Here is a 12564-nt window from a genome sequence, read left to right as displayed (position 1 = left end):
TCTTTCCCTGGCAAGTGTATGTGCAATATGGCAACAAACAAACAAGCAAACAAAAGCTGCATCTTACGTACAAGTAGATTCTTCCACTTGCTGAAGGAAAGCCCTGAGGTAGAGATCTAAGTTGCATTCTTTATCAATGGTGCATACAATTTTACTTTAGAGGATAATTAACACTAGCAGCCACAGTAGAAAAAAGTCATTCCATTTTAAAGGGTTCCTACAGCAAAGATACCTTGATTTGTCTGGATCACATTACATCCATCATAAAGCTATGCCAATGGACCATGTGGGCCAGAAGGCAAGGGGAGGAGAGAACTGAAGGATGCAGACTTGGCACCTCAGTCTGCCATAGCTGGTAGTGTCGCTTTCATGAACACTTCATTTGCCAAATTTTAGTTACATGGCCTTAATTTAACTACAAAGAAAATGGAGGATTGCACTATTCCCATGCACTGAGAAAGAAAAAGCAGCATGGTAAATTCATAGCATCACCATTGCCATGTACAAACACTGTACTTGTCACATAGTAGATGCTCTTTAAAAGGTATTTGCTCTCAACATTCATGCCAGCCCTCCTCTAACACAGATAGACCCAAAGGCTCTCTTCTTCTTGAATTTCCTTCCACAACATCTACTGATCAAACATTAAGTGAGCAACTACTATACATATCACATTGACATAAGAGAAAAAAAGATGTGGAAGGTGTAGTCCCTGAAAATATAATTGAAAAACAACTGTAGACAAGATAAACCATTTCCAAATATGTTTAGAGTTAATACTTACAAGGTTCATTTTATAGGAAAAATATGTGATTTTCTTCTTAACACTTTTCTCTTTGATGACCATGTATTGCTTTTACAAACAGACAGTAAAAGTATTAAAAGAAGGATATTGTCAATTTCAACTCTGAGCCCATTCACGTAAAGGCGACAAACTATGTTAAGAACAGAACGTAGCATATATCTCTTTTTTTAAAAAAAAGTAGAATTCTATTATTTAACAAGGACATGTCAAAATTATCTTGATGAGAAACTACAGAGGGTTCCAGATTGTGAAAGCATCTATCTGTGCATCTGAGGAAAAAGCAGGACATTACAATCCCTATAGAGATGATACACTGATATCTTCATTTTGCTTTGAAATTTGAACTCTTAGCTGGACACTTATATCAAATAAAGATGATCAGGATTTAAAAAAATAACTAAATAATATACATGTCAAGGAGATTTTTATAATATGGTTTCAGGCACTACATAAATACATGAATAGGTAGCTTGTACAGGGAACAGAGAGTATGAGGTGTTTTGAAGAGGTCTATTTATTCACAATTCATAAATCAGCTCCTAAGGGTAGAAGTTATGTTTAACAGGATGCTGTCAGCTCTATTTCTGCCTCAGGCAGTGAACTCAGGATGAAATGCGGTACTGTGAAATTGTTTAAAGCACTAATCCCACTGCTTTCATTTGTAGAGATATGTGGGGAGATGCATGCTGTTTCACATGATAAGCTGTGGTCATGCAGAAGAAAATGCAACCCCAAGCTTTGCAAACTAGACAATGTATTTACATCCAAAACTATATAGCTATTATTAAGCAATTCCCTGGTATAGTTAAAGACCAAATAATATAGCATTAAAATAGGATAGCATGAGTTTTACTGATCTATTAATACAACCTGGAGATTGATATGTGACTTGGTGTTTTGGCTGTCCAAAGCTCATGTACATGAGCCAATAATAATAAAATATACCTGTGGATAAGGGAGGCAAACATTGTATGTTTTACACTGTTTAAAAAAAGCAAAAAGACTATTTTAAAATGTAATTTTGTTGATGTTTCCAATCAATTATATTTTCTAAAATGGTATCTAAAACCTAAAGGGAAAAATGAAGGAAAATATGTAGAATACTTTCTCTCATCTGAAATTAAAAAAAGAACGAATTTGGCACAACATTTAAGAAAATTTTATTAATATATATATTGTGTTGTTGGAAAAGCCATGATGCATTTTTGCATAGAAAATCATAAAAAAGTCATTATTTTTGAGCAATGCAATATATTTTTAATTTACATCGAATCACTGTATATTTTACAATACACAACATGGCTTTTCCCAGCATTAATACAGTGCATATTACTCGAGTCAAAGACATTACCATATACGTTATCCTCAGCAGGTAATTTTCACTTTTGTGGCTATTAAATGTTTTATTTGTTTTTTCCCTGATCCCCTCCCTCTCACCCCCTATTACCCACCCCCTTCTATACTGTCTCTAGTATCTACAGTTACCTTCCTTCTCTTATACCTTCCTATATTTCAGTTTCTGCAATAAAGTACAGAAATTTAGTATATTTTAAGTGGAAACATATAATGCATGTCTTTCATAGTCTGACCTGCTTCACTTAGAATTAAATCTTCCATATTCATCCACCTTGTATTAAATGTCAGGGTCTCATTTTTTTATTCTTGTATAAAATGTCAGGGTCTCATTTTTTTATGACTGAGTAGTATTCCACAGAGTACATGTGCCACATTTTTTTCAATTCACTCATCTGTTCTTGGACATTTGGGTTTATTCCATGTCCTAGCTACTGAGAATAATGCCATAATAAGCGTGGATATGCAAGTGCTTTTTAGTAGAACTTTCAAAGAAACATTCACACTTTGTGTGTGTGTGTGTGTAAATTTTTGCCAGAGGGTGAATGTACTCACTGAAAAAAAGAAAGAGATAGAAGGAGAGTGAGAAGGCATCCCCCCTCCCAATGGGAGACAGTCATGCTGTAAAGCCTTCTTCTCCGTTTCTTCTCCTTTCAGGATTTTGGGCATGCATATACACATACCTGGTGTGTTTTTCAAGCCTTGAGAGATCAAGATTCTGACCACACTGGTGGCTGTGTGAGATCCAGCACCTTAACTACCACACTACTGGGTGGACTACATTTACATTTTTTAAAGACTAAGAAGAACTAGGAAACATATTTTTTTCATATTAATTGTATTTTCATGTTTACTTTGGTAATAACTTGAGATATGATTTTTACCAACTAATGTTAATAGCAATTTAACATTTTTCTTTTTTCTTTTTTGGAGGGGTCTTTGCTATAGGGCGTGTGCACTCGCCAAAAAGACAGAGAGAGACAGAGAGATAGAAAGGGAGAAATCACCCCTGGGGAGATGGCCACGCCGCAATCCCTTCTCCTCTATTCTCCTCTTGGTATCTCAGGCACGTAGGCACATGCGCCTGGTGTGAGTTTAAGCCACCGGGTCCGGGACTTGAACCGCGGTTGCCTAAATGGGAGTCCAGCGACATAGCCATTACACTAATTGTGGACCTGCGATTTAACATTTTACTAATGGAGGTTGGTGTACTCAAGAAATCAAAATGAGGGAACCAGCAGTTAGCGTAATGGCCATGTCACTGGATTCCCACGTAGTCGACCGTGGTTCCCGTGGACCCGGTGGCTTAAAACTCACGCCAGGTGCATGTGCTTGTGTGCCCAAGATCCCGAGAGGAGAATGGAGGAGAAGGGATTGCGGCGTGACCATCCCCCCTGGGGGGTGATTTCTCGCTTTCTGTCTCTATGTCTCTCTCTGTCTGTCTGGCGAGTGCACACACCCTATAGCAAAAACCTCTCCAAAAAGAAAAAAAAAAAAAACCAAAAAAGAAATCAAAATGCTTCCTAGCCGATTGTGTATTACTATTCCTCAAGCAATCTTTGAGCTATTCCTTTAAGTTCTCATAAGTCCTACCAATGAATAAAAAATAATGATAGCTAATATTTATTGGGCATATATATGCCAGACAACAGTATTTCTGTATTTCAGATGTCATAGTATCTAGTCTTCACCATCAACAAAGCAAGCATCATTATTATTCCTATGTCACAGATGAGGAAATCAGCTATACCAGCAAAGGAAAGGTGAAGCTAGGAGTCTTTTTTTCCCATTTTGAACAAGAATATATTACAAGAATATATTTTTCATTAACTTAAAAATACAACTTCTGAAAGCAAAAATGTATAATTTGTTACATTTTATAAACAGCAGTGAAAATAAGTTAACAGAAGAAATTTATTTTTTAAATATAGTCATTTTAAGAGTTTGACTTTGTTTTTTAATAACTTAAAAGTGGGGTTCTTGCCAATTTTCTTGTTAAAGATGACCAGAACAGGACCAGCAGTTAGCATAATGGCTATGTCGCTGGGCTCCCACATAGTAGACCGCAGTTGGAGTCCCAGATCTGGTGTCTTAAACTCATGCTGGGCGTGTGTGTGCGTGCCCAAGATCTTGAGAGGAGAATGGAGGAGAAGGGATTGTGGCGTGACCATTCCCCCTGGGGGGTGATTTCTCACTTTCTGTCTCTCTGTCTCTGTCTGTCTGGTGAGCGAACGCGCTTTATAGCAAAAACCTCTCAAAAAAAAAAAAAAAAAAAAAAGATGACCAGAACTTCCTCTTCTGATGGGCCACCTTAAACTTTGACTCCTATATTAGTGGTTTAGATTAAGATCTCTACCTTACCTGGGAGTACACTTACATTCCTACTTCTTGGCATTAAACGTTGGTCTTTCTCCAGTCAGATAATGGGTATTCCTTGCATTGTTCTATTCATTCATCATTTTCAGCAACTAATGAATTGCCTTTAACTGCTAATTCATCTGACTACCAAGTAAATGAAAAGGGTGCTTTACCTTATCATGGTATGACCGCCATCTAGTGGTGAACATGTAATAACAGTAGGTTATGCACTGAGGACAGTGTTACCCATGTGATTCCTACAAAGTGTCTTAGGACAAAAGTACTACTAAGAAACTTAAAAATTTAGGTACACACAGGACAAATTCAACTGTAAACAAAAGATGGCAATGATAAGTTATGTCAATAATATTATTTAGAAACAATAGAGCTTTAGGAAGACTCTTAATAATAAGAGTTTCAAATGCCTTCAGTTTGCATAAAAAGTTTTTCACACTTGCACATGGCCAACTGCGGTTTGAGTCCCGAACCCTGAAGCTTGAAGAGGAATGTGTGCATGCATGGCCAAAATCCTGAGAGGAGAATGGAGAAGGGATTGCAGAGTGGTCATACCCCTGGGGGATGATTTTTTTCTAGCTTTCTGTCTCTGACAAGCCCACGTGCCCTTTAACAACAACAACAAATGATTTTCCCACTCATTTTCTTCTTAGAATTATAAATGCATGTTAGAAAATGTCTTGGTCAGGAACCAGCGGGTGCTGTGGTGATTAAGGCACTGGACATTCCCACATGGCCCACCATGCTCTGAGTCCCAGATCTGATAGCTTGCTTTCTCACTTTCTCTCTCTCCCTCTCCCTCTCCACCCCCCCCCGTGTGTGTGTGTGTGTGTGTGTGTGTGTGTGTGTGTGTTTGTGTGTATCTCTCTCTGGTCAACTTTTAAAAATATGAATGAATAAATAAAATTAAATAAATAATTCTTCTTTAAAAAAAGAAAAAAGAAAATTTCAGGGTTATAATATTTCAATAAAAAGTATTATTTACTAAAGAAAAAATGTAGTCAACATTCAATGAGAATAAACACAAATTGTAGAAAAAATAGAAGTAACTAAGTTTCCATAGACATTTGAGAACTTGGACTCAGACCCATTTTTGGGTCCTGTTTTGATTTGGGATGGTATCTACATTTTTGCCTGTTTTATGTTCTCCACTTTGACCGATTTCCTGTAAGCATCCATTTCTCTTTTAACCCACTTAACTATTTCACCTGGGTTTTATGTTCACCTGGAGATTTAAATTCCCAGGTATTCTAAAATTCATTCCCCTGGTCAATTTTAACATGGGGCCTAACAATATATGCAAACATATGTTTTTTAGCCGTTATACCTGCTGAATTTTATGCAACCATTTTAAAGTAAATTTCAGTGCCTCTCTACCAATATAATTTATCATCTGATGTCTTCATCATTAGATGCTTTATGTATTCTGGGCCTTCTGAGTACAAATCTTAGTTGGTTAGTATATATTCCTCTTCTTAAACACAACTGAATTCTATATTCTATATTATTTTTTAAAATGTTGTAACCATAACTGTGAGATGGAGTTAGATTTAGAATTATGTTTATGCTTTATTTTTAAAGCCAATAATACAATTTCACGCGCGCACACACACACATACACACACATATATTTAAATTTCCCCATATCTGGGATAGTTAAGGAACCTTAAATCTAACCTTTCTCTCTCTCTTTTTTCTTTTATATTGATAAGGTTCTAAAAATTCAGTCACAAAACAGCAAATGATGAAGATGCAAGATAGACGAGAAAAAATTTAGTTCCTTACACTTTTTAAAAATTTTTAAATTTATTTACATTAATTCAGTATACATCATTATAGTATACAAAATGAGATTTTTCACCCAGAAAACACGATATATTGGCTCAATCAAGGATATTATCATATGTGTTATCATCAACAAATAATATTCCATTTCTTGTTTCTTATATGTTCTGCTTTTTTGTCTCCACCTTGATTCCCCATCTCTCCCCCTCTGCAATTTCCAACTCCCCTCCCACACTGTCTCTGCAATGTACAGTTACTTTCCATGCCTTTCCCTCCCCTACATTTTACTGATTCACAAAAGATTTTAATAAATCTAAATATTTTCAGTAGCAAGTGCAGCTGATATATACATATCTATGAACACATGTCTGACTTTAGGCATAAACTTCAGTGAGTAGAATGGACATACTATAAAGTAGAACTTAGCTGGAGCTAAATAGTTTACCGTAGTCATTAAATAGGTGTTTTTCAAATGGATTTTTAAAATTCTGATAAAAAGTTTCCATTTTTATAGATCAAAATCAAAAAATGTTAAGAGAAATTTGAGTAAGACTTAAAGCCAGAAAAAAACATTAGGATTCCTTTCAAACAGTAGGTAGATGAAACTATCAACAGTTTAAAAGAGTCAACATTCTTTTTGAACAACATTATTTCCAGATTTGTCCTTACCATTAAGCTGGCTGTTCTCTTAGGTTTTGTTTGTTTGTTTGTTTGTTTGTTTGTTTTGACCCTTATTTCTGCTTGTCTGACTTTAGTTTTCCTGCTACAGCACTCTCTTCTTGGAGAGCTGGTCTGGTGCTGGTAAACTCTTTCAGGTTTTGTTTGTATGAGAATGTTTTTGTCTTTTCTTCCCATATGAAGGATAATCTTGTCAGGTATAGTATTTTTGGTTAAAATTGTTTTTAACTTAACATTCTGAATATATTTTCCCATTCTTTTCTTGCTTGCATTGTTTCCAGTGAGAGATCCAGTGTTAGCCTGATGGCGTATCCTTTCAAAGTAACTTGACATTCTCTTTTGTCAATTTTAGTATCTTGTCTCTGTCTGAGGTTTTGCTCAATCCGGCTATACTTTGCCTTGGAGAAGATCTTCTCGGGTTGATTCTATGTGGGGTCCTTTGTATTTCTTGGGTTTGGATATTTGAATGCCTCTCTAGGTTTGGAAAGATTTCTTCCAGTAGTTCATGGAATAGATGATCAGTGCCCTTATTAGTTATTTCACCTTCTGGGATACCGAGTATCCAGATGTTTGGGTGCTTAATGGTATCTAATATTATTTGTTTATTATTTTCATTTGGGGAGGGTGTTATTTTTCTCAGTCTTTTTGATGAATTTTTCTAGGAGACAGAAAGCGAGAAATCATCTCCCAGGGGGTTGAATCATCCCTTTTCCTCCATTTTCCTCTTGCGATCTTAGGCACGCACACACATGTGCCTGGTGTGAGTGTAAGCCACCAGGTCAGGGACTCGAACCATGGCCAAATACATGGGAGTTCAGTGACATAGCCATTATGGCAATGGCTGGTCCCCCGATCTGCTTTTAATACTTTCAAGGGAGGTTTTGATTTCCTATATTATAACTTTCATCTCTAACAATTCTACTTGATTATTTTTTATGGTGTGTATTTCTTCTTCTAGATCATGCAAGAACTTCTTTGCCTCTTGAAACTTATTGTCTCTTTTCTCCTGCATGTTCTGGAGTTCATTGTCTCTCTTTTCTTTCATCTCTGTTAGTCTTATTACTATGAATATTCTAAATTTTGTATCTGACATTTTCATGAGTTCCATTGTATTGCCTATGGAAGATGATGAGTTATTCTTTTCCCTTGGGGAGAGATATTTTTCTGGCTTCTCATATTTTTGGTGCCTTTGCAGTGGTTTCTGATCATCTGATGAATCATACATTTTAACTACTTTTTGGAGTTAAATCTGAGCATTTAGAGGTGTGCAGGAGTTGGTGATCTGCAATCTCTCTGCAGTACAATTTTTCTCCTTTGTATAGCAGATTCATGAAAACTGAGGATTACTCTTACTCTGTCTAAGTCTTGGGTTCAGGAAGGAGAAGTCTTGGCAGAAAATCTTCAGTTGTCCTGGTCCCTGAAAGGGGCAGTTCAGAGCTCAAATGTAGATTGCTTGTGATTAGCCTGTCTTAGCTAGCTCTTGTAGTCAGGAGGGTGAAGTCTGAGCAGAAAACCTTCCACTATTTTCAATCTAGTCTGGGTTTATTTCTGGTCCAACTTGATTCAGTGAAGATAATGTCTGTTTTCATACAAACCTATTACTTCTTTCAAAAATTAGAAAGGAATACATATTTTAATTTCTGCATATATGGTTTTTTTTTCTTCCAATAAAGGTTTGTATTTGTTTCTTTATTTTTAATTCTCCAGAAGTTTTCCAAGATGTATATTTATTTTATTATAGTTTCTTTTTTATTTTTTTCTCTAGGGGAAAAAGTAGCAAATTCTGTATTAATACATTCACAACACCAAAAAGATTTACTCTTTCTACTTGAATTTTTAATTTCTACTTTTTATTAAATACTGGTTATTTTGCTCTTTTAATTTTTAATTATATTCATAATTCACTTGTTTTCTTTCTTTCTTGTTTAAAGCTATGGATTTTACTCTGAAAACAACTTTAGATACATCTCATACACCTGATATGCTTTGTCATTGTGACTGTTTACCAAGAAGGTAACCACAGATTATGGTTCCTCTTTGACTCAGTATTAATTTATGTACTTTTAATTATTTGAGCTTTACTATATTTTAAGTATTAATTTATTACTTTTATCATTGAAGCTTGGTTAAAAATTATAGTTTGTATAATTGCTTCCTTGAGGGATTTAAATATGCTCTATTTTGGGTGTAGGTTTTATGCCTTAATAATCAATTATGGAGGACCAGCAGATGGCATAGCAGTTATGTCACTGGACTCCCATGTAGTTGACCATGGTTCTAGTCCTGGGTCTGGCAGCTTAAAACTCATGCCAGGCATGTGTGCATGCATGCCCGAAATTCCAAGAGGAGAAGGGATTACAGCATGGCCATCCCCCACCGGGAAGGTAATTTCTCGCTTTCTGTCTCTCTGTCTCTCTGGTGAGTGGCATGCCCTATAGCAAAGATCTCTCTCAAAAAAAACTCAATTATGTTTGATCTCTAAAAACCTATATTCTCTCTTTGTGAAGTACAAAATTTAATATATAATAAAAATTCATCAACTATTTAGTAGTTCCTCTAACTTCAGTGTAATTTTGTTTACTTGTCATATTTAAAGTTGAGAGATACTTGAAAGCTTTGATCTTGATGACTATTGTTTTGTAACTATAATGTTGTTTTTAAAAACTCTTTTGTTTCACTATTTCAACATATTAGCTGAATCTTAGAGTGATAGTCATCCTCTCAGTTTAGCTTTTAACTATCAGTTCTCCTTTGCCTGGCATTAATATTGCTATTCCAATTGCATTTCTGGTTTAGGTATTAGGAATATTTGCTATGACAAGAAAAACAGGACAACAAAAACTAGTTTGTGCAAATTAAGGTATACCATAGTCATACCAAGTAGGATTGACCTCCAAATAAAATTTGTGTTATGTTATCATGGCAGAAGAGATAGTGGCTGTGATGTTGGCCACCATCACGAACAGGAATACATCTAGCTGGAAGTTACAAAAAAAAAAATTCAATAGGAGAAAGTAAAACTACAAAAAAGAGAAAACGTGTAAGTTTTTTTTTCTTATGTGAGGAGCATCAGAGGTAAGCAAGTATGAGGGAATGTCAGAAAGTTTGTGGAAAAATAAAATTAAAGTACAAGTTTATTTGGTGCAAAAAGAAATGGCAAGTCCATGCACAGCTTACTCGTACTATGCACTTTCTGTGAGCTTACACATATGTCTCTACCCTAGGCCTCTTCCAAGACAGAAAAATCAACCTGATCTCATAGTTTGGATCTAAAGAAAACTGTGACTGTATTCATTAACTATTCACTAACTCTAAGATTAAACTATGGATTAAAGTATTATATTAAAATCAAATTTATTTTGTTTCACTTTTAAATTATAAAGTCAATGATGAGATAGGGAAAGCACTATTTTCAATGAGAAACATTTTTTTGTCTTTAGGTTTTTGCCCCAGGGCTTCTGTGCTCACATCAGAGAGAGGTAGAGAGAAAAGGTGGGAAGGAAAATGAGAAAGCACTCACCCCCTCCCTCTTAGGGATGGCCATACCACAATCCATTCTCCTCTTGGAATCTTGGGCACACACGCATGGCATCTGGCATGACTTTCAAGCTGTCAGGTCCAAGACTCAAACTGCAGTTAGCCATGTGAGAGTCCAGTACCTTAACCACCATGCCACCTGCTGATCCCAACAACAAACTATTTTTATTGACCAAATTGCATAAGCAAAGTAAAAAAAAAAAAAAATTGCAAAATTTTAATTTTATTTTCTATTTTTAGGTTTTCGTCATAAGGCACATGTGTCACCAAAGAGAAGCAGAGAGAGGGAAAGTAAAAAGTCACCCCCTGGGAATGATGGCTATACAGTCAATTCCTTTGCTATTCTCCCCTTGGGGTTTTGGGTACACATGCACATGCATCCAGTGTGATTTTTCAAGCCGCCAGGTCTGACTCAAATATGGTCAGTGTCTTAACTACCATGCCATCTAATAGCCCCTAAATACTGAAAATTTAAGTTTCAGAAACATGAATCACAACACCTAAGACAACACCATTTTTCTATGTGTGTGTGTGTGTGTGTGTGTGTGTGTGTGTTTGTGCATACTTTTCATGTATTATGTAAATTTGCCAACATAAAGCATTACAAAATGTTTCAGGTCTGAAGAATAAACACGAAACACTTTCACACTTTATCTCTACCTCAAATAAACCAAAAAAACCTTTTTGTTGTTTTTTTCTAATAATTTATTCTTTTTTATTAATTTTACAACAAAAATATTTTGCCATTTACTATTTCTCACTTTAAAACACTTAATTGTATTTTCTCCCAGTATTTCTGCCTCATACACTGAAAAAAAAGCAAACAGTGTAGTAGCATTTTATAATTCTGCCATAAGAAAATACTGAATATATATTCATAGTATTTGTGAATAATAATGTATCTTGCTTCATTTTAATTTCAATAATTGAGTGGGAAAACAGAGATCTATTAGAAGGACCATTGCTAGTCAAGCAATCATGAGAAAAATCTCTGAGTCACTGGCTGTCATGGTAACAGGGCATTATCAAAATCTGATTAGTATGACCAGTAGCTACATAAGTGATAGACACACCTCTAATTGTGTAGTCTCTGCTTGCAAAAGGGCTTTATGTTCCTAAGTGGTGAGTGGGTGACACAGCTCTATCATGTATACACCAGATATAGAGTGCACTGTATGTCCATAACTTCTAGTACTAAAGATAAATTATACTTTGGAAAGATTTTCTAAAATTAAAATTAAAAAATAAACTTAATTACCTCTTGTAATTAACTTACAAATTAACTTTACAAATTAATTTACAAATTTTATTTTTTTCAACCTATTTCATTTTTATTCATACATAGGATAAAATAAAGATGGTTAAAGAAAAAGGAGCTTAGTGAAAACATGGAATCAAAAAAGGACTCTCCTGGGAACCAGCAGTTAGTGTAATGGCTAGGTTGCTGGACTCCCTCGTAGTCGACCGCGGTTCACGTCCCAGACCCGGTGGCTTAAAACTCACGCCAGGTGCCTGTGTGTGCATGCCCAAGATGCCGAGAGGAGAATGGAGGAGAAGGGACTGCGGCATGACCATCCCCCCTGGGGGGTGATTTCTCGCTTTCTGTCTCTATGTTTCTCTCTGTCTGGCGAGTGCACGCACCCCATTCTCCAAAAAAAAAAAAAAAGACTCTCCTGGGGTCAGCAGGTGGCATGGAGGTTAAGGGTGCGCAACTCCCACATGGCCAACTGCGGTTTGAGCCCCAGACCTGGCAGCTTGCTTTCTCACTTTCCCTCTCTCTTTCTCTTGCTCTGTCTCTCTCTGATAAAATTAAAATAAATTAATAAATAAGTTAACTAAAAAATAATTCTTAAAAAAAGGAAAAAAGACTTTTCTAACATATTTCTAAACGGAATGATTATTGTTAGAAGAAATCCAAGAGTATTTACAAATGTTAAGAATCATGATGACAGCAGCAGGTGGCATAGTGGCACACAGCCAGCAGAGGTTAAGGTGCTGGACTCCCACATGGACTTTCTTGCTTTCGCTTTCTT

At 35.9% G+C, this 12564-nt stretch overlaps 1 protein-coding gene across 2 annotated transcripts in view; it reads right to left on the bottom strand.

Moving 5' to 3' along the window:
• Window positions 1–12564, bottom strand: part of SPAG16 (sperm associated antigen 16) — a 1195723-nt gene that overhangs the window by 594280 nt on the left and 588879 nt on the right. The gene's annotated exons all lie outside the window — the stretch shown is intronic.

Source organism: Tupaia chinensis, unplaced genomic scaffold (assembly GCF_000334495.1).
Source record: "Tupaia chinensis unplaced genomic scaffold, TupChi_1.0 Scaffold000018_1, whole genome shotgun sequence".
NCBI classification, from domain to species: domain Eukaryota; kingdom Metazoa; phylum Chordata; class Mammalia; order Scandentia; family Tupaiidae; genus Tupaia; species Tupaia belangeri.
The sequence above is the reverse complement of the archived record's forward strand: the minus strand, read 5'-3'. Positions and strand labels throughout refer to the sequence as shown.